Source organism: Eulemur rufifrons, chromosome 2 (assembly GCF_041146395.1).
Source record: "Eulemur rufifrons isolate Redbay chromosome 2, OSU_ERuf_1, whole genome shotgun sequence".
Lineage (NCBI taxonomy): Eukaryota > Metazoa > Chordata > Mammalia > Primates > Lemuridae > Eulemur > Eulemur rufifrons.
In genome coordinates this window covers 93532064-93556912 of record NC_090984.1, presented here as the reverse complement: position 1 = coordinate 93556912, position 24849 = coordinate 93532064, and the positions used below count along the sequence as shown (strand labels likewise).

The window sequence follows — 24849 nt, the reverse complement described above, 5'->3', positions numbered from 1 at the left end:
GTGGACAACCAGCTTCCCCATCATCTTGAGTTCCTTGGCAGGAGACCTGTCCCTGCCTTAACCCACAGGAAATATCACAAGTTCCCAAAGATAGAAATATCCACGAAGACAGACACAGACAAAAGCAGGAAGGTGAGACTACCACCTCCAGCCCTGAAAATTCTGCTCTGTAACTTGGCCAAAGGAGACAAATCTTAGGGGCCATTCAGCAGCACCACGCTGTAGAAGGTTCATCCCACAAGCCATGGGACAAAAACCCCTAGCCAGCCTTCCCACATTTAGGAGATAACCCCTTTGGGACCTCTCCCATTTGGGAAGGGCAGCACTCTGATTATTTGCTAGAGCAAGATAAACCTGGGTTTAAGGAGCCACCTAGAGCCAAAAAGGAGGCAGTGACCTAGCAGTAAATAACCAGTAAGAAAATATATCCAATAAAAACCAAAACAAGCCAGACAGAGAAGATTGGAATAAATAACTAATCCTTCAATGCAAAGACATAGGCATACATCCACAAAAAAAAAACAACAGGAAACAGGGAACCATGATCTCCCCAAAAGGACAAAGTAAGGAACCAGTAACTGACCCTAATGAGACGGTGGTATGTGAGCTCTCTGACCAAGAATTAAAAACAGTAGTTTTAAAGAAACTAAGTGATCTCCAAGATAACACAGAAAAGTAATTCAGTAATTTATTAAAGAAATTTAACAAAGAGATTGAAATAATTTTCTAAAAAATCAAAGAGAAAGCCTAGAACTGAGAAATACATTTGTTGAACTAAAAAATTCATTTTTCAGGCTCTCAACAGTAGAATGGATCAAGCAGAGGAAAGAATCAGCGAGCTCAAAGACAGGCTATTTGAAAATATAGTCCAGTCCTAGTTAGTATAGTGGTAAATGAAACAAAAATAAAACAAAAAGCAAAAAATTTAATGATATGAATTCAAATGTTTAAAATTAAAATTAAAATAAATAGAAATAAAAAATAAAATAAAATTGATTAAAGAAAATAATAATGAAAACATAGGCCGGGCATGGTGGCTCACCCCTGTAATCCCAATACTTTAGGAGGCCGAGGAGGGAGGATCTCTGGAGGCCAGGAGTTCAAGAATAGTGTGAGCAAGAGCAAAACCCTGTCTCTATTAAAAAAAAAAAAAAAAAACAAGATAGAAAAATTTGCCAGGCATGGTGATGTGTGCCTGTATTCCCAGCTACTTGTGAGACTGAGGGAGGAGGATCACTCAAGCCCAGGAGTTTGAGGTTGCGGTGAGCTACAATGACGCCACTGCACTCTAGCCCAGGTGACGGAGCAATACTCTGTGTCTCAAAAAAAAAAAAAAAATGTATATATATAGTCAGAGAAAGAAAAAAAGAATGAAAACTAATGAAGATCGCCTACAAGATACAGAAAATCACCTCAAAAGACCAACTCTAAGAATTATTGGTATTCAGGAGGGAGTTGAGAAGAACAAGGGGTAGAAAGTTTATTCAAAGAAATAACAATAGAAAACTTTCCAAAACTAAAGAAAGATAGAAATACCCAGGTACAGGAAAGTCAGAGAATAGCAAATATTTGACCCAAATAAGACTATCCCAAGGCATATAAAAATCAAACTCTCAAAGGTAAAGGACAAAGAGAGAATTCTAAAAGCAACAAGAAAAAAGAAACAAATATAAAGACACTCCAATTCATCTGGGAACAGACTTCTCAATAAAAATTACATAGGCCAGGAAGGAGTGGAATGACATTTTCAAAGTGCTGAAAGATAGAAAAAAAAAAAAACTGCCATCCAAGAATACTGTATCCAGGGGCCAGGTGCAGTGGCTCATGTCTGTAATCCCAGCACTTTCAGATGAGGTGGGAAGATTGCTTGAGTCCAGGAGTTCGAGACCAGCCTGGGCAACAGAGTGAGACCCCATTTCTATAAAAAATATAAAAATTACCTAGGCATGGTGGTGCACACCTGCAGTCCCAGCTACTCAGGAGACTGAGGCACAAAAATATTTTTAAAAGAAAACAAGAAAAGCAAAAGAATACTGTACCCAGCAAAATTATTCCTCACATATGAAGAAGATAAAGTCTTTCCCAGGTGAAAAAAAGCTGAGAGAATTCATCAATACCATACCCATCTTACAAGAAATGTTAAAGGGGGTTAAAGAAAAAAACACTAATGTACCCAAAAAATAAAAAAATTCAAGGTATAAAATCCATTGGTAAAATTAAGTATACAAACAAACCCAGAGTATTCTATTACTGTAATTGTGCTGTACAATCCACTCATAACTCTAGTATGAAGCCCAAAAGACAGTAATAGCCACAGCTATTACTATAATCAAAAACAGTAATAGCCACAGCAACCTGGTAAGAGATAGATACAATAATATAAAAATAAGTAAATTGAGACAACTAAAAGTCAAAATGTGGGAAAGATGGAATTAAGGTGAAATGGTGCTTTTTTTTTCATTTTCTTTATTTCTATTCTTTGTGATCTAAGATAAACCATCATCTCTTCAAAATAACTTATTTTTTCTATGAGTTGTTTTTCTTAAGCCTTATGGTAACCATAATGCAAAAACCTATAATAGATTCACTAAAAATAAAAAGCAATAAATTAGTACATACTACCAGAAAAAAAAAACACTAAAGCACAAAGACTTAAAAGAGTCCGCATTTGGCAATTCAAAAGGTCACTGGTAAAAACAGAATAGTTTTACTGAAAAACAATGTAACAAAATTAAAACAACAAACATACTGTTTTCTCCTTTGGCCTGTTGAGCAATACAAAATAAAAAAGAAGGAAAAAGGAATGAAAAATAAGGAAAGGGTTTTGTTTTTGTTTAAGCCATTAAAATGCTGTTAGGAAAGATTAAAACAAAAATAACACAGAAGTTACTTAATAGTACTATACATTCTAACACGTAGAAGGGATAAAAGAGGTAGCCATGAGATAATCATGAAAGCCTAAAAGAGACATCCTTGACACCAAATGGGTGAGAGAAATTACACAATTTAGAGACAGAAGAAAAGCAAAGATGAAGAAGCCTCTGTTGGATGGTCTTCATATTCTTACTCTTATCAAAAAAAAAAAAAAAAAAAAATAGTAAGTAAAACAACCTACAAAGTCTGAGAGCAGGAACCAGAAAGAGGTAGGAAAAGGTCTGAAATAGTCCCTGCAGGAAGTAGAAAAGAATTATCAATCAACATAAACAACTATATTACAGCTTTTTTGTTTGTTTTTTTGAGATAGGGTCTTGCTCTGCTGCCTGGGCTAGAATGCAGTGGCAACAACACAGCTCACTGCAACCTCAAACTCTTGGAACTCCTGGGCTCAAGCGATCCTCCCGCCTCAGCCTCCTGAGTAGCTGGGACTACAGGTGCACACTACCAAGCCTGGCTAATTTTTTTATGTTTTCTATAGACGGGGTTTCACTATATTGCCCAGGCTGGTACTTTAGAGCATATTTTCTAATTCAATATTCATCTCATTTTCACTTAACTAGTAGAAAGATACAAATTCTGTAGTTTATTTAATCTGATTATTATTCTTTTTTAAAGACAGCCTTCTATATCTGATCTGAGGTAATGATGTTCTGTATGTCTTCTTTTCCACTGTGTATTACCCCATCTACTCTTTGCTATGTTACGAGACTTTTAGATTAATCATTCTTACTGCTTTAATGTGGTTCGAGTCTTGCTCTGATGCTTTGCATAAACATCAAAGTAGTATGTGATTACTCAAGAAATCCTCAATACCTATTTTCTTAAAGACAAGTATTTGAGAGACTATATAAAGAACAGGAATTCTAGGCCAGGCATAGTGGCTTGTGCTTGTAATCTCAGCACTATAGGAGGATGAAGTAGGAGGCTGCTTTAGGCCAGGAATCTGAGACCAGCCTGGGCAACATGGTGAGGCCCTGTCTCTACAAAAAAATTTAAAAAATTAAAAAGTTAGTAAGGCATGATAGCACACACCCGTAGTCCCATCTACTCAGGAGGCTAAGGCAGGAGGACTGCCATGAACCCAGGCATTAGAGGTTACAGTGAGCTGTGATCAGGCCAATGCACTCCAGCCTGGGCAAAAGAACAAGACTCTGCCTCTAAAAAAAAAAAAAAAAAAAAAAGGGAATTCTAAACCTAGAAATGGCTATATCTACTGATAGCTGCTCATTTATTATGACTAAAAATAAAAATTCCCTGGGAAAATATAAATGATGATGGTCGTTAATATTTTGAAGTTTCAGACGTTACAGAAAGAGGTGTCTCTTTTCCTTTACATTGACATTTTTCCAATTATACAATTCATATGTAGGTATTTTATATGTATTACAAATTCAGTGGGACATTTTAAAATAAATATGGTATAGCATATATTTAAAAGAACATTCTAGGCCGGGTGCAGTGGCTCACACCTGTAACCCCAGCACCTTGCGAGGATCACTTGAGGCCAGGAGGTCGAGACCAGCCTGAGCAACCTAATGAGATCCTAGCTGTACAAAAAATTTTTTAAAAACTACCCAGGTGTGGTGGTGCACACCTGTAGTGCTAGCTACTCATGAGGCCGAAGAGGGAGGATAGCTTGAGCCAAGCAGTTCAAAGTTACAATGAGCTATGATCACGCCACTGTACTCAAGCCTGAGGGAGAGAGTAAGACCCTGTCGAAAGAAAGAGAAGAAAGAAAAAGAAAGGGAGGGAGGAAGGAAGGGAGGGAGGAAGGGAGGCGGGGAGGCGAGGGGAGGAACATTCTTACCATAAGAACAGTCACATCAGAAAGCTCTATACTTATTCCTAGAATGCTGCCATGCATGAAAAACTTTGGGATTCAACTTTTGGAATTGCTTTAAAGTCTTAACACAATTTTTATAATATTGTTGGAAGTGACAAATCTTCATACATTAAATATAGGTTTGATTTAGGGATATTTCTGGTTATCATAAAGTGGTTTACCTAAATCAGAAATACCACTTTTGAACAAGAAGAGTGACTATAAAACATGAAACAAATTTTCTTATGCTGCTATGACACCATCATTAAAATATATATAGCTACATTCCCCTCCTCCACAGTGCCTGCTCCATGGGTTACCACTCATACACTCTAGTATGTTGGGTAAAAATGAAATTCAATCATTTTATAGCCATACTTCCTACTATTACAGGTAATACAAGGAGGCCTGAAGGTTTCTAAGAGTCAAATTTTTAAATATTTCAAAGTAGTTACAGCACTTCGATTTTTAAATTTAGCTAGTTGTTATACAATTCCCTTTCTTGTTTTATATTATACTGAAAATGACATTACCCCTTTGGTATATACCTGATACCAGCCTACTCAATCAGCTGTCTACTCCTGTTGCAAACATGCACACACGCACATACCTGTTTTTTAATCCCCTATATGTTTTTTTCCTAACTTGTAACCTCAATGTTATCTGTCAGCTTTGCCTCTAGGACAATCTTCCCAATGGTAGCTATATATTTCATTCTTTGTGGAGTTTTTTTGTTTTTTGGAGGATTTTTTTTTGTGGAGACAGGGTCTCACTATGTCACCCAGGCTGGTCTTGAACTCCTGGCCTCATGTTGATCCTCCTGCCTCAGCCTCCCAAAGTGCTAGGATTACAGAAATGAGCCACCAAGCCCGGCCTGTTCTTTGAAAAACAATCTAATCCCAGTTGACTGCCTTAAGTCTGGCTTGGCACAAACTTACAAACTTCACTAAGATTATTGTACCCCACCTTCTACCCCCAAAATAAAAAATAACTAAAACAGCATAGTCTTTTTCTTAGTTTTATAACAAGATTCAATCACTTTTGAAGTTCTATATCAAAGAATTATTCAAATGTGCCCTTATTCTCTTCAAAAATATTTTTTTTAACTCAGCATTTAAGATTATCCCTATTCTCAAGAGTTGTACACATGAACTAAGAAATGCCCAAGAAAACGTTCAATTACCCATCTTGATTCTTCCAGTCAATCCCAAATTTGTTCACTGATGAATCATCAATTAGACTGTGTCTTAATCTGTTTGGGCTGCTATAACAAAAGGCCTTAGACTAGGTAATTTATAAACAACAGAAATTTATTGCTTATAGTTCTGGAGATTAGGAAGTCCAAGATCAAGGCTCCAGCAGATTCAGTGTCTGGTGAGGGCTTGCTCTGCTTCATAAATGGTACCTTCTTAGTGCATCCTCATATAGCAAAAGGGAGCCCCCTCAAGCCTCTTTTATAAGGGCACTAACCTCATTCCTGAGGGCTCTGTCCTCATGACCTAATCACCTTCCAAAAGCCCCACCTCTAAAAGCAATAAAGATAGGGGGTTATGTTTCAACATATAAATTTAGCAGGGAGGGATACAAACATTCAATCCATAGCAGACATAATCCTAATTTTTTGATCCAGAAAAAAAAAAAGCAACACAGTGACTATATTTAAGGGGAAGAGTTAAGGTATCTTCTAGGAAAAGGTCAGTGAATGTCTACTCAGCTGTGAAAACTGGAATATAAGAAAGTCAAAATAATTCATTTTATAGAGAAAGAACCAGTGACCCAGAGGGGACAAGTGGCTTACCCAAGTTTATACATTCGATGGCAGACCCAACCCTAATATCCAAGTCTCCTGATTCCAAGTTCAAAGCTTTTCTACTTTATGCATACATTCAAATTACTAACTAGGATCATGCTAAATGAAAGGAGAAAGATACAAAAGACTATATATTGTATGATTCTGTTGATGTTAAACTTCAAGAAATAGCAAAACTATAAAGACAAAAAATAGATCAGTGGTTGCCTAGCTCTGGGGGTAGGAGCAGGGACTGACTGCAAATGGGCAAGAGGGAGTGTTGCACAACTGTATAAACTTACTAAAACTTGAACTGTGGGCCGGGCGCGGTGGCTCACGCCTGTAATCCTAGCACTCTGGGAGGCCGAGGTGGGCGGATCGTTTGAGCTCAGGAGTTCGAGACCAGCCTGAGCAAGAGCGAGACCCTATCTCTACTAAAAATAGAAAGAAATTATATGGACAGCTAAAAAATATATATAGAAAAAATTAGCCGGGCATGGTGGCGCATGCCTGTAGTCCCAGCTACTCGGGAGGCTGAGACAGGAGGATCTCTTGAGCTCAGGAGTCTGAGGTTGCTGTGAGCTAGGCTGACGCCACGGCACTCACTCTAGCCTGGGCAACAGAGTGAGACTCTGTCTCAAAAAAAAAAAAAAACTTGAACTGTGAATTTTATGGTATACAAATTATACTTCAATAAAGCTATTTTAAATATTACAAGAAGGAATTCAGTATATAAGGAACTCAAACAACTCAATAGCAAGAAAATAAATAACCCAATTAAAAAGTGGGCAAAAAACCTACATAGACATTTCTCAAAAGAGGACATATAAATGAACAGGTATATGAAAAAATACTCATTAACCATCAGGAAAATGCAAATCAAAACCACAGTTAGATACTACCTCACACCTGTCAGAATAACTATTCACATAAAGACAAAAGGTAGGTGTCGAGGATGTGGAGGAAAGGGAATCCCTGCATAGTGTCAGTAGGAATATAAACTGGTACAGCCATTATGGGAAAACAGTATGGAGATTCCTCAAAAAATTAAAAATAGGGCCAGGCGCGGTGGCTCACGCTTGTAATCCTAGCACTCTGGGAGGCCGAGGCAGGCGGATTGTTTGAGCTCAGGAGTTTGAGACCAGCCTGAGCAAGAGCGAGACCCCCGTCTCTACTAAAAATAGAAAGAAATTATATGGACAGCTAAAATATATATATATATATGTGTGTGTGTGTGTATATATATATATATATATATATATATAAATTAGCTGGGCATGGTGGCACATGCCTGTAGTCCCAGCTACTTGGGAGGCTGAGGCAGGAGGATCGCTTGAGCCCAGGAGTTTGAGGTTGCTGTGAGCTAGGCTAATGCCATGGCACTCTAACCCAGGCAACAGAGCAACAGAGTGAGACTCTGTCGCAAAATAAATAAATAAATAAATAAAAATAGAACTACCATATGCTCCAGCAATCCCATTCTGGGTATACATCGAAAGGAAATGAAATCAGTATGTCAAAGAGGTATCTGTATTCCCATGTTCGTTCAAGCATCATTTGCAATAGCTAAGATATGAAATCAACCTAAGTGTCCATCAATAGATGAATGGGTAAAGAAAATGTCACATATATGTGTGTGTATATATGCATATATATACACGTACAATGGAATCTTACTTAGCCCTAAAAAAAGAAGAAAATTCTGTTGGAGTTAAAAATATACCCTTCTGATATATTGACTACCTTGAGTTAAAGGCACTTGAAAAACAGCAGGTGCAAGATCACGCTGACCTTCTTTCTGTTTTAAAAGCAGATGAAATTCCCATGTGAAAGACACCCTCCTCCCTATACTAAAAGGAAAGCAACATTTTTATCATCAAGGACAAAAAGTTGAGACCAAGAGAATTCTGTACAGACTGTGTTAAAATAACTCCTATCTTCTTTGAAGCTTCACCATATAAATTAGTTGTTTTTTCACAACTTACTATTCTTTGTCCAATTCAGTATGTAAGTGTTCAACTCTGTCTCTTTGGGCCTTCATTTCCTTATAAGGGCTCCTGCATCATAAAAAACTTGTATTAAATAAATTTATATGCTTTTCTCCTGATGATCTATCTTATGTTAATTTAATTCTCAGGCTCAGCCAGAAAAACCCTAAAGAAGAGTGGAGGTCAAGTTTTGCCTCCCCACCACACTGTCATTTGCAACAACATGGATGAACCTGGAGGACATCAGGCTAAATGAAATAAGCCAGGAGCAAAAAGACAAACACAGGTACTGCATGATCTCACTTACATGTGGAATCTAAGAAGTTGAACTTATAAAAGCAGAGAGAGCAGAATGGTGGTTTCCAGGGGCTGGGGAGTGGAGGAAATGGGGAGATGTTGGTCAAAGGGTACGAAGTTTCAGTTATGCAGGATAAATAAGTTCTGGAGATATAATGTACAGTACAGTACAGTATAGTAAATAACACTGTATTATATACTTGACATTTGCTAAGAAAGTAAATCTTAAACTTTCTCACCACAAAAAAAAAGGTAACTATGTGAGGTGATGATATGTTAATTAGCTTGCTTGTGATAATCATTTCATAATGTATACACATAATAAAACATCAAGTTGTACACCTTAAATATATATAATTTTTATTTGCCAATTGTACCTCAATAAAACTGGAGGGAAACAGAACATTTTACCTTGAAAAAAAAGAAAACCCCTCAGATTTTAGCTTTAAACCCATAGAGCTGTCAGGGCTTAAAACTACAGCTGACCCTTGAACAACACAAGTATAAACTCCACAGGTCCACTCATGTGAATTTTTTTCAATAAATATATTGGAAATTTTTTTGAGATCTGTGACAATTTGAAAAAACTCAGACAAACCGTGTAGTCTAGAAATATCAAAAAAATTTAAGAACAAGATATCAATGCATAAAATATGTGTAGATACTAGTTTATTTTATCATTTACTACCATAAATATATATATAAATCAATTTTGAAAAGTTAAAATTTATCAAAACTTATAGACACAAGTACTTACAGACCATACATTGTACCATTCACAGTCAAAAGAAATGTAAAGAAACATACAGTATTAAATCATAACTGCAGTATTCACATACTATACTATTGTAATAATTTCGTAGCCACCTCCTGTTGCTAATACACTAAGCTCAAGTGTTATATCTGCTTAAAACACCATGTGACGTTAATCATCTCTGAGTGAGCAGTTCATCTCTCCAATAAATTACATATCCCAATAAAAACTGATCTCCTGGGGTTCTTGCATATTTTTCATACGTTTAGTGCAATACTGTAAACCTTTGGTAACACCACACACGGGACCCATATGAAGTGGCACTACTGATGCTGGAAGTGCTCCCAAGAAGCAGAGAAAAATCATGACATTACAAGAAAAAGTTGAATTGCTTGATACGTACCATAGATTGAGGTCTATAGCTGTGGTTGCCTACCACTTGCCATTTTAAGAAAAATGAATCCAACGTAAGGACCATTGTAAAAAGAAAAAAATTTGTGAAGCCGTCACTGCAGCTACACCAGCAGGCAGAAACCTTGAACTTTTCTTTGTGAAATGCTTTTTTATCTCATGTTGAAAATGCAGCTTTTATGTGAGTGCAAGATTGCTATAAGAAAGGCATACCTATAGACTCTAACACGATTCAAGAAAAAGCAAAGTCATTATATGACAACTTAAAGCAAAAGGAAGGTGAAAGATCTAAAGATGGAGAATTTAAAGCCAGCAAAGGATGGTTTGATAATTTTAGAAATAAATCAGGCTTTAAAAATGTCGAGATAACAGGAAAAGCAGCTTCTGCTAACCAAGGGGCAGCAGACAAGTTCCCCTGCCAGTCTTTTGGTTGTACAACAAGGAGGCCTGGACAAAAGGAACCCATTTTCTGGATTGGTTCCATTGATGCTTTGTCCCTGAAGTCAGGAAGTACTTTGCCTCTAACAGACTGCCTTTTAAAGTTCTTTTGATGTCAGACAATGAGCCCCACGAGTTCAACTCCAAAAGCATCAAACTTGCCCCAAACACAACACCTCTAATTCAGCCTCTAGATCAGGGGGTTATAATGACCTTTAAGGCTCATTACACACAGTACTCTATGAAAAGGATTGTCAACACTATGGAACAGAATTCCGATAGAGCATCATTAAAGTCTGGAAGGATTACACCATTGAAGATGCCATCGTTGTTACAGAAAAAGCAGTGAAAGCCATCAACCCCAAAACAATACATTCCTGCGGAAGAAAACTATGTCAAGATGCTGTATGTGACTTCACAGGATTTAAGACAGAGCCAATCAAGGGAATCATGAAAAAGGTTACCGATTTGGCAGAAAAAAAAGGTGGAGGGTAAAGCGTTTCAAGATATGATCTTGGAGAAATTCAAAAGCTAACAGATACCACACCACAATAATTAACAGAAGATGACTTGATGGAGATGAGTGCTTCCCAACCAGTACCAAATGATGAGGCAGAAGATGTAGAAGAACAGTACCAGGAAACAAACTGACATTAGACAATCTGGCAGAAGGGTTCTGACTATTCAAGACTGCTTTTGACTTCTTTTATAACATGGACCCTTTAATACGGCACTGAAACTAAAGCAAATGGTGGAAAAAGGATTGGTACCACGGAAAAAGGATTGGTATTGTACAGAAACATTGGATTGTACAGAAACAAACTGACATTAGACAATCTGGCAGAAGAGTTCTGACTATTCAAGACTGCTTTTGACTTTTTTTTTTTTTTTTTGACTTCTTTTATAACATGGACCCTTTGATAATACGGCACTGAAACTAAAGCAAATGGTGAAAAAAGGATTGGTACCATGGAAAAAGGATTGGTATTGTACAGAAACATTTTTAGAGAAATGAGAAAGCAAAACAGTTAGATGGAAATTATAATGTATTTCCATAAAGTTACACTATGTGTGCCTGCCTCTCCTAGCTCCCCTTTTCACCTCTTCACCTCTTCCACCCCTGAGAGAGCATGACCAACCCCCCTTCTTCCCCCTTCTCCTCAGCCTAATCAATACGGAGATAGCAAGGATGAACACCTTTATGATGATCCACTTCCACTTAATTGAATAACAAATATATTTTCTCTTCCTCATAATTTTCTTAATAACATTCTCTTTTCTCTAATTTTATCATAAGCATATAGTATATAATATATATAATATACAAAAGATGTGTTAATCTACTGTTTATATTATTGGTAAGGCTTCTGGTAAACCAGTAGGATATTAGTAGTTAAGTTTTGGGGAGTCAAAAGTTGTATGCAGATTTCTGACTATATGCGGGCAGGGTTGTCAGCATCCCTAATGCCCACATTGTTCAATGGTCAACTGTATAGGTCAAAAAGTATCACTAAAACACAAAGAAACCAACATTTTTCCAAACTTCAGATCCTTTTACCTTCAGAATTTCTAAAAGTTAGGTACCTTACTTTCCAACCTTACATTTGCAATAGAAACAGCAAATGACAAGTACTATATACACATAGGAAATATGAACATGATTCCTATTAAAACATCTTAGTTATTTATCATTATTTCCTTTTAGGTATTATCTGTACTGCTCTAAGTAAGCCTCTGTAGACAGTTATAGAGGATGTGTTCTTTTATCTCTTATTTGGTCTGACAAACTTTCTCCAAAACAGACTTCTTCAGTGATTTCATTTTCATTATATCTTTGTGCCACTATAATTCAAACACTAATAGACAGTCTTTTTATTAAGAACTATTCCTGTTGTACATTAGCAGATTTCTTTAGTTCATTATTTGGTGCATCCTTAGTAGGTCTACATCTCTTCAGCTTACTCGGCATTGAGAACATAATATTATTTGTTTACTTACAAATTAAAAGTGACATTGTTGGCCGGGGGGAGGTGGCTCATGCCTGTAATCCTAGCACTCTAGAGGCCAAGGCAGGAGGATTGCTTGAGCTCAGGAGTTTGAGACCAGCCTGAGCAAGAGCAAGATCCCGTCTCTACTAAAAATAGAAAAAATTAGCCAGGCAACTAAAAATATAAAAAATTAGCCAGGTGGGGTGGTGCACATCTGTAGTCTCAGCAAATATATCTGGGAGGCTGAGACAGGAGGATCGCTTGAGCCCAGGAGTTTGAGGTTACTGTAAGCTAGGCTGACAGCACAGCACTCTAGCCCGGGCAACAGAGCAACTCTCTAAAGAAAAAAAAAAAGTCACATTATATCTCTCATCCTCTGCACACTTAACAACCTATAAGAGGTATCAAACAGATACTTCTAATATTTGGACCTTAAAAAATAATGAGTTTTAGTTAATGGAGGCCTAGATGTCTACAATTATGACAGAGGAAGCAATCAGGATTACTTATTAATAGTAAACCTACATTTGTTTTTAATTAGCAACAATCGCGCCTCGGATAAACCGCATTGACTACGATACTGTCACTGCCCAAAGCTTATAAACCTACATTTCTTATAGTGCCGAGGCTCAGCTTACCAAGGATAAGGAAGGGTCTTTTGGTCTCAAGAATTTCATTACAACCTTTCTAAGCCCTACAGTTTCACTAAACTTTCTAAAAGAGAAAGAAAAATCTAAAACTTATAAAAAGAAAGCAAAATGTTTACCCTGGCTTAGCTCTAATTTTAAAGAATAGGTTTTTTCAAAATTACAATCTGTTGACATTTAGTAATTGAATGAATTAAGTAGTTACTCAAAGAACTCAAGACATGGCCAGGCACAGTAGCTCACACCTGTAATCCTAGCACTCTTGGAGGCTGAGGCAGGTGGAGGGTTTGAGCTCAGGAGTTCGAGACCAGCCCGAGCAAGAGCGAGACCTTATCTCTACTAAAAATAGAAAGAAATTATATGGACAACTAAAAATATATACAGAAAAAATTAGCTGAGCATGGCGGCGCATGCCTGTAGCCCCAGCTACTTGGGAGGCTGAGGCAGGAGGACTGCTTGAGCCCAGGAGTTTGAGGTTGCTGTGAGCCAGGCTGATGGCACGGCACCCTAGCCTGGGCAACAGAGTGAGACTCTGTCTCAAAAAAAAAGAACTCAAGACATAAAAACCATAACACAACCTCTACTAAAATTTCTCTTTCAGGTGCAAGTACAATTCCATGTGTAGGAGAAATTGAATCAGTCAGATCCCAATTGATTAGGGCCCTAATTACAAAACACACTTTCTCCTTGTAAAATTTTCAAAATTAACTAGCTTAAACCAGCTCACAGTACTCCCATGAGTGAGTAGAGAATATTATTGTTCATTTTAGTTTAAGAATCAGCTCTCTTCAACAGACATAGTATTTTTTTTGCCTTATATTACTGCAGTGAGACACACAAAGAATGTTAATAATTAGTTTATCTGCCTGGTGCAGTGGCTCACGCCTGTCATCCTAACACTTTGGGAAGTGGAGGCAGGAGGATCACTTGAGGCCAGGAGTTCAAGAACATCCTGAACAACACAGAGAGATTCCCCCATCTCTACAAAAAAAAATAGAAAAATTAGCCAGGCATCGTGGCGTCCACCTTTAGTCCCAGCTACTCGGGAGGCTGAGGCAGAATTGCTTGAGCCTAGGAGTTAGAGGTTGCAGTGAGCTATGATCATGCCACTGCACTCTAGCCCGGGCAACAGAACAGGACCCTGTCTCAGGAAGAAAAAAAATTAGTTTAATTAGCTTGTCTAAAAACTAATTCCTTGTAGTCAGAAACACTATAGCTGAAGATAGAAATAACACAGGAGACATAAGAAGGCATTCCAGAAAACTGGAAGAGGGGTTATGATATATTAAATATTAAGTAAAACAATAATGTGACTGATACATAACCTTAACAATGAACCATCTCCTCTATTCCTTTTCATATGGACTTACAAAACCATTTTTTAATAAATAATGTTAAACATTACACATGTGCAGTTCTCCTGGTCACTTGCCTACTACCTCAACAGGACATGAAATCATTATAATAAACCTCTTATAAAAACTAATGTTTTACCTGGAAATGCTCTATGGACTCTTTAAGGAAAAAGATATACTGTAAAGATGGTCAATTCCTACATTTCCTACCAATGCTGGGAGAAGATGACAAACAGGGAGAAGAAAGTGGAGGGATAGAGAAAAACTGAAGAAATCTTCCTCATCTCTAAATAAGGCAGTCTCATCAACCAGTATGATCCTCTCTTGACTGACTGGCCCAAAGTCCCAGACAAGGGATGTAATACAGAAGCTACAAATTACATTTAACTACTTTACCACTAATTAACATAGTACTATCATTTGTATTAAAAAAATTATAAAAATTATTTTTAAACTAGCTTATTATAGAATATTGACTTCATTTGTTTAATAACATTGCTATGTTTTTACAGTTTTGATGGTTTGTATATATTGTTTATATTCTAAGCAAATTTATTCTAGTTCTAGGTATTAATAGGATTTGATATTAGATTTAAGAGATCTAATATAATAACCAGCCACAACATTAGTAAAATTTTAAAACTCATTCATGGTTCATTAACAATCTTGGTCAAATAAAAAGATTTACACAGACATAAAACAGATTTGTTTTAGTTGTATGTTTGAGGTAAACCAAATAGAGGAACCTATTGAAGTTTATATCATGTAATGATATAAAGTACTGATAATCTATTGAAGTTTATAACATGTAATGTGTCTCGTTACTCAGATTCTAAAATAAACATTAGCTTAATTCCCATTTACATCTAAGATTAATATCAACATTTTATTTTTTATAATGTGAACTTTATTTATACTGACCAGTCATCAAGGCTATGACAAGATCTTTTAAGTCTGTTTTCACATTTATTCAGTTTATCCCATCAACAAAATAAATTTGAAAAACCTGAGCTATAAAACACAACAAATACAGGGAGCAATTCAATAGTGATACTTAAAGGTTTTTTTTTTTATTCCAGTGCTTCAACGAAGAAGTTATAGTATAAACCAACACAAAAGTAAGTTTAAGTGTGGTATAATCTGTTAATTTAAAAAAAAAAATTGTAAAGTTCAAAAACATATTTCTCCTTCACACTGTCATTTTCTGAACAAAAAAAATCTATTACAAAGATTTTTTTTGAAGTAGTACATGAATCAGGTATTAGGTCTGTCAAATAGTCTTCTTAAAACAAAATTTAAATAAAACTTATCCTATAACTCTGCTTTCAATAAAGAATACAAGAGTAACCCTTATATTAACAAACATGGCATAATTCCATAGATCCTATTTGCTCTTCTTCCATTAAAAGGAAAATGTGCAGTATCATAATATTTATGTGGGTTATATATTCAGAATATTGTAGATATTGATAAAAAATCATTTAATCAAGGAAGAAACACCTCTCCCAGGTAGGTGATAAGGTTAACTTTATTGATTTGATTCCTAATTATTTCCAAAGAGAAAAGTGTGACATAATGGAGAGTGTTTGGGGGACGGGAAATATAGGCAAGAGATTAGAATGTAGAGAGAAAAGGAAGATTGAGATTTGAGACTAATCAATTTTTTTAAATATTTTAAATGTATACATATTTCCATATAATATTCTTCTGTTGAAGATTTTTTTAAAGGTTCTTTAAAATCCAGTTGTAAATATCTTTTACATATAATTCTCTCATAACAAACTACAATTAAAAAACAATTCAAACTGCAAAAAAGAAACTTTGTACTATATGGTATAGAAATATAAGCCAGAGAAATCACTAAGAGGAAAACCAAAGTGTATTCTGTATTGGTCTTCTATACAACTGGTGAAGACTGAAGTTGTTATTTCATCTGAAAAAGACCAACAGAACCAGTATTGATGGAGAGTATAAAAGTACTACCATAGTAATATTTTTAGTTTCAGAGTTGTTTAAAATCTTAGTTTTATTTTTAAGAAACTTAACATGTTTTCTAAATATTTACTCTTATATTTACTCATATATATATACTCTTATATGAAACACTTTCTTTTATATTCATACACATGCTATAATATGGAACAAGTGTATGTACCATTTAACTAAACCAAGAGATTTACTAAATGCAGTATATAGTAAATCAAAAATAACCATTAAATAAATGGAACAATCTATTTTTTCACTTTACAGCATTGAGAGTCTACTTACATAATGAAGAGCTCTGGATAACAAAGAGCCCAACCACTATCCTCAGAAAACTGAATATTCCAATGATTTTAATATATACATTATCAATTTCTGGGCTTGGTTTTAAAGAATGTGTGAACAGTCAGAAGTAAAATAACATATCTAATTGATTACAGTTTAGAAATCTAAATAAAGTACCATAGACCACAAAATAACTGCTTCATATTCAAAGGCACAAGTTCAATTTACTAGATCAGCTGGACTCACTGCATTATATTGCAGGAGACAACAGTTAAATGACCTTGGTATACTGCTCTCCAGATGTCTGAAGGGTCCGTTTCTTCACTGAAATTAGCTCTACTTTAAAAAAAATTTTTTTTTAAAAGAAATTATCTCTACTTTTGATAAATATCTCTGATTTTGATAAGTACCTAGCTTACTACACAATTACTGTCTTTGCCCATATAAGACTCCACTTGAAGCTTTTTTTTTTTCCATTTTAGGACTACAGATATTGCAAATAAAAAATTTAAGAACATGCAACATGCACAAAGGGTCAAGAATACATACACATGTTCCCTTCTGATACACTGCACAAGAAGGTTAAGAAAATACTATCACACACTCTAAGTTTGGAGACACATTTTTCAGAGATTTTTAAATGAGAAATTCAACAGCTCTTAAGCATTTGCTTTCCATTATTTCAGATCATGAAAAGATTTTTTTAAACTAACTTGTAATACACAATATATGCAACTCCACAATTAACCATGTATAGACATATGCCCACATCAATTCCCCCGACTCTTTTAATTAAAAATTTATGTTTCTCCTGGTCTTAAAATCTGGTTTTAGGTGTTTTAAAAGTTCTAACAGCTATTAAGCTATACTTTGCTTTGGCACTAGCTCCCCCTCCAGACCAATGTACTAATATAACTGCATTTTTAAAAAACAAACAAGTTACAAGTTTTTCCAACCTACTAGCAAATTTCAAAATATGCCACTTTTAAGGAGAATGCAGTTTCTTAAATATAACTGGTTAGAATTTGTAACAAAACACCGCAGAATTTAAACAGAATGATTGTTTTTTCAATTCTATATATCTTAAATAGAACTGATTTGAAAAATAACTTCAAGTGACTTTTTAAATTCAAGAACATCCTTAAAATACAACCTACATAGTGCAAAATTTTATGGAAATTATTTTGAATCACTATCTTAAGATATGACAAGATATCCTTCATATTAACTCACTACTTGATCAAAGATATATTTTTGCATGTTTCTGCCATCCACACAAGTTTCATTCCAGCTGTTCAGTTTTTCAATTCAAACAGAATTCTCAATTTATAAAGCAGCAAAAGGAAAATCTTTGCCTCCAAACCACCCTTGTATGTTCCTTACAGCCTATTTATCTCTAACACCCTGCATTTTTACATACTAAACCCGTAAAATCACAATTTCAAAGGCCTAAATTCCCATCTTCTCCTTACTACTGTAGTATTAATAAATCAAGTAATTAAGACTTTCTATACACATCTTATACATTTCACAAGGATAGCAATGTACAGGGCCTTATTATTTGGTATAAAGTTTTAGGTTGTTTTAAAGTTATTTTAAAGAAAGGAGACTACAACTTACTGCATTATTTCAACTTACTGCATTATTTCAGTATAGCTCTGTAGTGCTTAAATAATAATTTCTCTCCTAAAATACTTTCCATATGATGCACTCTTTTAAAGAATTATGCATAAAACATGGAATGTAAATTTAATCAAGAAAAATAAATATGCGCTTAAACCCAGGAATATCAAGGAAAAAAAAACTATAATGAAACTTTCCTACAATTTCTATAGAGCCAAGCCAAAGTTAAGTCAGTTACTCGTGATGAGTTGAACTCTAAACTCATACAAAACTTGTGTTGCAATTTTGTTCAGCGAAACGTTGACATTTGGGGTTATGTACTGTAGAGCCTGGCTTTTCTGGGTCCACCTTCTTGAGTTGGTTTAAATAAACTGTAAATTAATTCAAACATAGGAAGAAGAAAACACCACCTCACCCAGCCTTTATCCAAGGCCTCTATATAAGGGTAACATAAAACAAAATGCTGAAAGCTCACCACGGATAAACCCTAACCGTGACACTGCCATTTAACTTAGGAAATACACGGTGTCTCTAAAGACTGCAATCCTCATGGTGAGAGAACAGGTGCTGCACCCGAAAACCCACTCACTCCTGCAGGACAAACCTCCTTGAACTAATAAATATACTCATTTAACCTTCCCAAATAAGTTTAGATACTCAAAAGCCGCCAGCTCATTATTTGCACATCAAAAGGGGGTACAGCGGCACTCAAGCCTTTAACTGCCCTGCATTGGCCCCTCGCCGGGAGTGGATCTTTGTGCCGGTCCACTCCCTGATTTCTAGCTGAAGCCACTCATAGAAACCCCACAATGCACAGGCATCCTCCCCAACAGTCCATGACTACAAGGACTGAGCTGCTGGCAAAAGGGAAGGTAGGTGCAGAGGGGAGATAAGGAACACCTCCCACCCCCGCCCCCATCTCTTCTCTCCTCGGCTTCAGCCCCTGCCCTAAGCAAGGATGCGCGACGTCTAGGGCAGCGGCGGCGTCCCGGCTGGGGCGGCAGGAGCCCCTCACCCCGGCCCGCGCCCCCGGGGCTGCGCCAAGGCACCCGCCAGAGCGTCCCGGGGGCTCCCTCCCCACTTTTCCGGGAGCTGCTGGATAAGCAGCAGCAGCTGCAGCAACAGGCCCAGGGGTCGCCCGGGGAAAAGAGCAGCGACAGCCCGGGAGCCTTCTCAGATCCCGCGCGCTTGCCCAGCCCAAGACCCCGAAGCGCTCGGGGCCCGGCTCCCAAAACGCCCCCTTACCGGAGGCGGGAGCAGAGGCGGTCTCCGCCGTCCCCCGTCGCCGCCGCCACAGCCACAGCCCTCAGCCACAGCTGCCCCACGCTGGGGGAGTGGGAGCGGTGGCTGGGTGGAGGATGCTACTCCCGACTAAAGGGAGAGGAAGAAACGGAAACAGGAACCGCCGCCGCCGCCGCTTAACGGAGCCTTCGGCGCCACTGACCGAGGGAGAGCGCGAGGCGGCGCGAGCCGGGCAGTCGCTGACAGCGCGAGACCGAGCGCGAGCCGGGTCCAGGGCGCGCGACCCCGAGCACCACCAGCCCCATTCCGCGGGGAGAGGAAGGGGACGGTTGGCTGCGGAGCGGGCGGGGGGAGGGGGCCTGGAGCCCAGAGAACCGGCTACTCGGGTCGGCCGGAGATGAGGCGCGCACGCGCCAGAGCGGCTCTGACAACGAGCGCAGGCGGGGAAGCCTCGGCCAGCGCAAGCGTGCGCGCGCGAATGCAGGCGCGCGCCCCTCCGCGTTCTAGGCTCCTGGGAGGGGGCGCGCATGCGCCGGCCGCTGCCACCTACGGCGACCCTGGCATGTGCCAGGGCTTCTCCCCGCCCCCTTCCTCGCGGCGCGGGTGGGTAGCGTAGCTGCAGCATCCACCAGGCAGAGCCGCGGGCCACAGCGGGACGGCAGGGTTCCAGCAGCGCAGCGGCTGCGCGCGCGGGCGCCGGCTCGCACGTAGGCCGCCCTCTGCCGCCTGAAGGCCAGAGGCTGAGGGGGACGCGAGCGGAGCCCAGCTCCCACTCCCCGGAGAGCCACCTCAGGAGAAGGCCGTATTCTCTGGAGCGCCGGGGAACAGACTGGCCCACGCCAGCTCAGTCCGCGGCCCCACGGAGCACCCCCACTGGGAATCTGAAGCAGGCTCCTTGCCACTTTAAGGGTGGTCGCTGCTGCTCCTCGACCCTCGCAGCCCGCGCTTGGACGCTCGGCGGCAGCTTGCAGCGCGATCATACAATGGCATCGCTCCCGCCGGCGATTCCGCGAAGCCCTGTTTTATCTTGTGAGAGCGGTTTTTCCACATTCTCTCGTAGAGAAAGACCCCCTACGAGGGCCTGCCTTCGATGCCCGGACTCTCCCGACCCGCGGCTGCGGCAGCCCCTCTGAGGCGGAAGTTTATTCAGTACGGGAAAGAGAACAGCGTGGGGAGAGAAGGGGAGGCTTTTCCCTAAGATGCTTCCTACCCGCTCGGACTCTGGAAATTCCTGGCGCCCGCGATGCAGAGCAGTGGGCCGAAGAGCTACCTCAGACCAGCCCAGACTGCGAGCTGAGCGGGAGGACCTGAGGCTCGCCGCCCGGGCACACAAAGTAGTCGCGGGCCGAGGGGTGCCGCCGGGGCCAATCAGAGCCGCGAGCCGCGTGAGTGGAGTGCGAGCCGGCCAATCAGAGGGCCGGAAGATGAGCTTCCCTTACCAAACTCTTCCCTGTAGCCTCGGGACCCAGATCCCAAGCCTGGGGCGAAGTACGATGGAAAAGTGAAATGGTGCCCTAAAGACAAGAATTACTTCTCCAGGCTTGGATGTTTTTAAGTAAATACCGGGGGTACTTATCACAGAGCAAATAGCGGCGCCCTCTTAGATGTTATGTATTAAAAGGATCACAGGGAAAAGAGATTCAAGAGGCAGTGGCCTGCCAAGGCTGCAATGTGCCTAGTGACATCCAGAAATTCACAATATTGAGACCCTCTTGTAGGCCAGGAACTGTATTATAGAGATACAAACAAGGTGTGCTGATTCATAGGAAGAAAATCCCCTGTCCTCAGGCAAGTCGGGTTTTTCCAAGGGAGGCTTGGCTTGACCTGATGCCTCTGGTATTTATTGTCAGCTCTTTAAACAAAAAGCATTCTGTGAAGTGCTGTACTTTACTGTCGGTTTTTGTGATTGTTATCTCCCTGTAAAACAAAATTGAGAGGAAAGTAGAATGACTTATCCAGGGTCACGTAAAAAATACACTGGCAGAGCCAGAATTATGTTCTAGCTCAGAAAGTTTGGATGTCATCATTCAATAATCGTTTGTTAAATGTGTGGGTGCTATCTCCCATGAGATTTCTGCCCTAAGCTTACAAACAGAACAAAATTCTGCTCTAAGTATCACACCCTTTCTTTGTTGGAAATGAACAGAAATTTTAAGCTTATGCCATAGTAAGATGGATTAAAGGCCAAAATCTTATTAGTCATACTCTAGATAATTTTTAGAAGTCACAGACGGGGTAGATATTCACTTTTTAGTTTAAATACAACATTTTTTAAAATATTTTAACAAGCATGTATAATTTTTTTTTTTTTAAGAAGAGAACCATTTCCAGTTGGTTAATAATCATTATAGCTTACGTTGTATAATACTTTAAGATCTTCAAGTTCAAAGTTTTACATTTGCTTCAAAATGTCCAAGTTTATCTGGCCTTCAACCTTCCCTCCCAAAAAACCAGGAATTAAAATACTTATCTTCCCTACCTCCTTCCAATAAAAACAAAACAAAACTGTCCCAGGAATGTTTGTCCAGGATTTAGTACATTTTTATAGGACATTATAATATATATTAAAATAGCAAATAACTTTGGTATCTCTAGAATATACTCAGAAACTAGTTCTTCAGTGATTTTGATCTTTGCTAAGTCAATGTGCTTCTCAGCCCATGACAGAACACTTATCAAGGCCCTTTCCAATCCAGGGCATGCCCAGGAGTTAGCTGCCAACCCAGAACTAGAAGTTTTGGTTAAACGACTGGTATGTGAGAAAAATCTTTACACATTAAGTTCTAAGCCCGTAATGAATTTCCAGAAAATTCACCTATTATAACAGAGGTGCTTACCCTGCCTTTTCTCAGTGCAGACAATAGTCCCAGTTTTTAAAATACACATTTCTTCTACTTTCTCCAGAGAGAAAAATTCCTGAAACCCTGCCTTTTTCTTGCCAGGTTAAATTCTGAGACAGAAAGCATCACCAAAAGGTTCTAAACATCACTGGCCACCAGAAAACATCTCTGTCAATATGTCTCCACAAGCTCCAACCTCTCACCCTGCTCCTGGGCTCTTCTCACTCTTTCTCTTCTCACCCCAGCTGCTTGCCTCTGCTTCTCATCACTCCCAGTTTGTGATATTTGCTTAAGAAAGTATAAGTGCTCCACCTCTTCCTCCACCCCTCCCTCACCAAACTAGGCTTTGGGCCAATTTTTACTTATCTCAAAAGTTATAGATAAATTCTCAACAAAAGATTGTACAGAACATTCTCCATGAATTGTTATGCTAAGAACTAGCAGGACTTTGTCAGTACATTATTTTCTTTTACATAGCCTTGCTCGGAATTCTTAGACATCAACCAGAGCTGTGGGGACTTGGGTGTGGGGCAAGGAGGAGTCAACCCTTACACAATGGAAAAGATTGAAATGAAAGTTAAAGTGAGTACATGAGTGGCCATTTTATTGAGAGATTAGCTAGATCAAAGTTAATGAACTTGAATGCTATCACATTTCCTAAGTTGTGAACATTCATGTAGAAACTAGTTTGAAATTTACTACCATTTTATTATGACTGCAATAAAAATAATAGCCAAGGTGTAATATTGCTGAGCACCAGTCCCCATGCAAAACTCTACCTCCACCATTTAATTCTCAAATCAAACCTTTGAGGTAGATCCTATTATTATAGTGGGGAGATCTGGGGCGTCCCAGAAAGAGGCTGAGGCTCTCAGAAGGCTCAGCAGCAACTCCTTACCAAATAATTTAGAAATTTTTCCATCTCTATCAATGTGTGCCCACTGACTGTCAGCCCTGGAAACATTTTTAATAATTTGTAATTGTTCTTGTTTTATATTAAATAATTGTCACTATAGCCACACTTCACTTACAGGATTCCATTTTGCAAGAAATCATCCAAAAGGAAGCACTGTTATTGCCATGAGCAAGAAGGTGTGACCTTGAGAAATCACTTTACCCAAATGGTTCTCAGTTTTCTCATTTGTAAAATAAAGAGGTTGAACTAGATAAATTTTAGTTGTTTGGCAGTTCTAAAACTATAAATCTAGCCAGCTTGACACACCATTGACAGTAAGTACAAAAGTGAAATATGGAAAAAGTCTATTTTCAAATCCAATGTATGTTAAGTCACTTTTGAAGCCAACTCCTTAAATAGAAACTCTATACCCACTCATTAAAAAGCCAGAGCTAATCTTTCCCATTAGAAGAGTAAATGAAGTGATTGATTTAAAGACTGACGAAACTAGCCAGACTATCCCTCCCTATGACTTGCCTCCATAGCTAAAATTTCTGTTTTCTTCATTGGGTTAAAGTAGCATATAGTTCACACTATTGATTTCTTATTCAGCGTCCACTCCTGTCCTTCCTTTTTAATCGAGTTCTTTATTTTTGTTTTTATTTGCTTGTTTTTTAGGTAACCACCCAAACTCCAACTACAGAAGGGCACTCAGCCTGAGTCAATCAGTAATTGGATTACCTAATATGGTAAGAAATTTGTATGCTTACCCTCTCCTTCCAGGCATATAAAAAGATTATACTTTTCCACAAGCACCCTAGACACCCTCCCCACCTCGCAGTTGGGCTGGACCATGTGACTGACTAGTTATAGCCACCAGTCTATAGTGGGTTGTGGGTATTAGTGGTATGTGTCACTTCTAGGTAGAACATTAAATTGCTAGCCTAAGCCCTTATAATATTTACTCTTCCTCAGATTCAGGACCAATATCATTTTAAGAGTAGTGGTAAAGTCTCTCTCAGCCTAGGTTCCCAAAAAAGGACAATGTAGAGCAGCCTACCTCCCACCGTCATATAGTTTGAGTAAGAAATGCATCTTTGTTGTTTAAGCCACTGAGACTTGGGGGTATTTTTCACTGCAGCATGACCTAGAATCTAGGTTATGCTAGATTAGAATATGCTAGACTATTCTAATTAATACACTTGAAAAACATTATAATCCTAGGGCAAACTGGCCCAGTCAAACTGAAGGGAAGGATTTTCAGAGTTCTCTATTTCCTGCCAGGTAGGAACAAGTCAGCCTATAACTCAGATTGCCACTGGCAGCCATCTTGCAACTGCAAGAGGAACTAACCTTAGAATAAAGGCAACATACTGAGGATGGCAGAGAGATACTCTTGAAGACAGGATTGAGCTGATGGTCATGCCTCTCATAAAGGCTACTCTTTCCTGGACTTCTAATTCTGCAAAATAATAATTTTGTTTAGTTTGTCCATAACACTGTAAAGAGAAATGCCTCTTGTATATTTTAATTTACTCTCAGGTCCTGACACAGA

General features: G+C 38.7%; 1 non-coding gene across 1 annotated transcript; it reads right to left on the bottom strand.

Moving 5' to 3' along the window:
- Positions 1-12887: 12887 nt before the first annotated feature.
- Positions 12888-13022, bottom strand: LOC138380968 (U4 spliceosomal RNA). Its single transcript, XR_011232930.1, has one exon. It is a non-coding gene; the product is annotated as a U4 spliceosomal RNA (small nuclear RNA).
- Positions 13023-24849: the final 11827 nt, after the last annotated feature.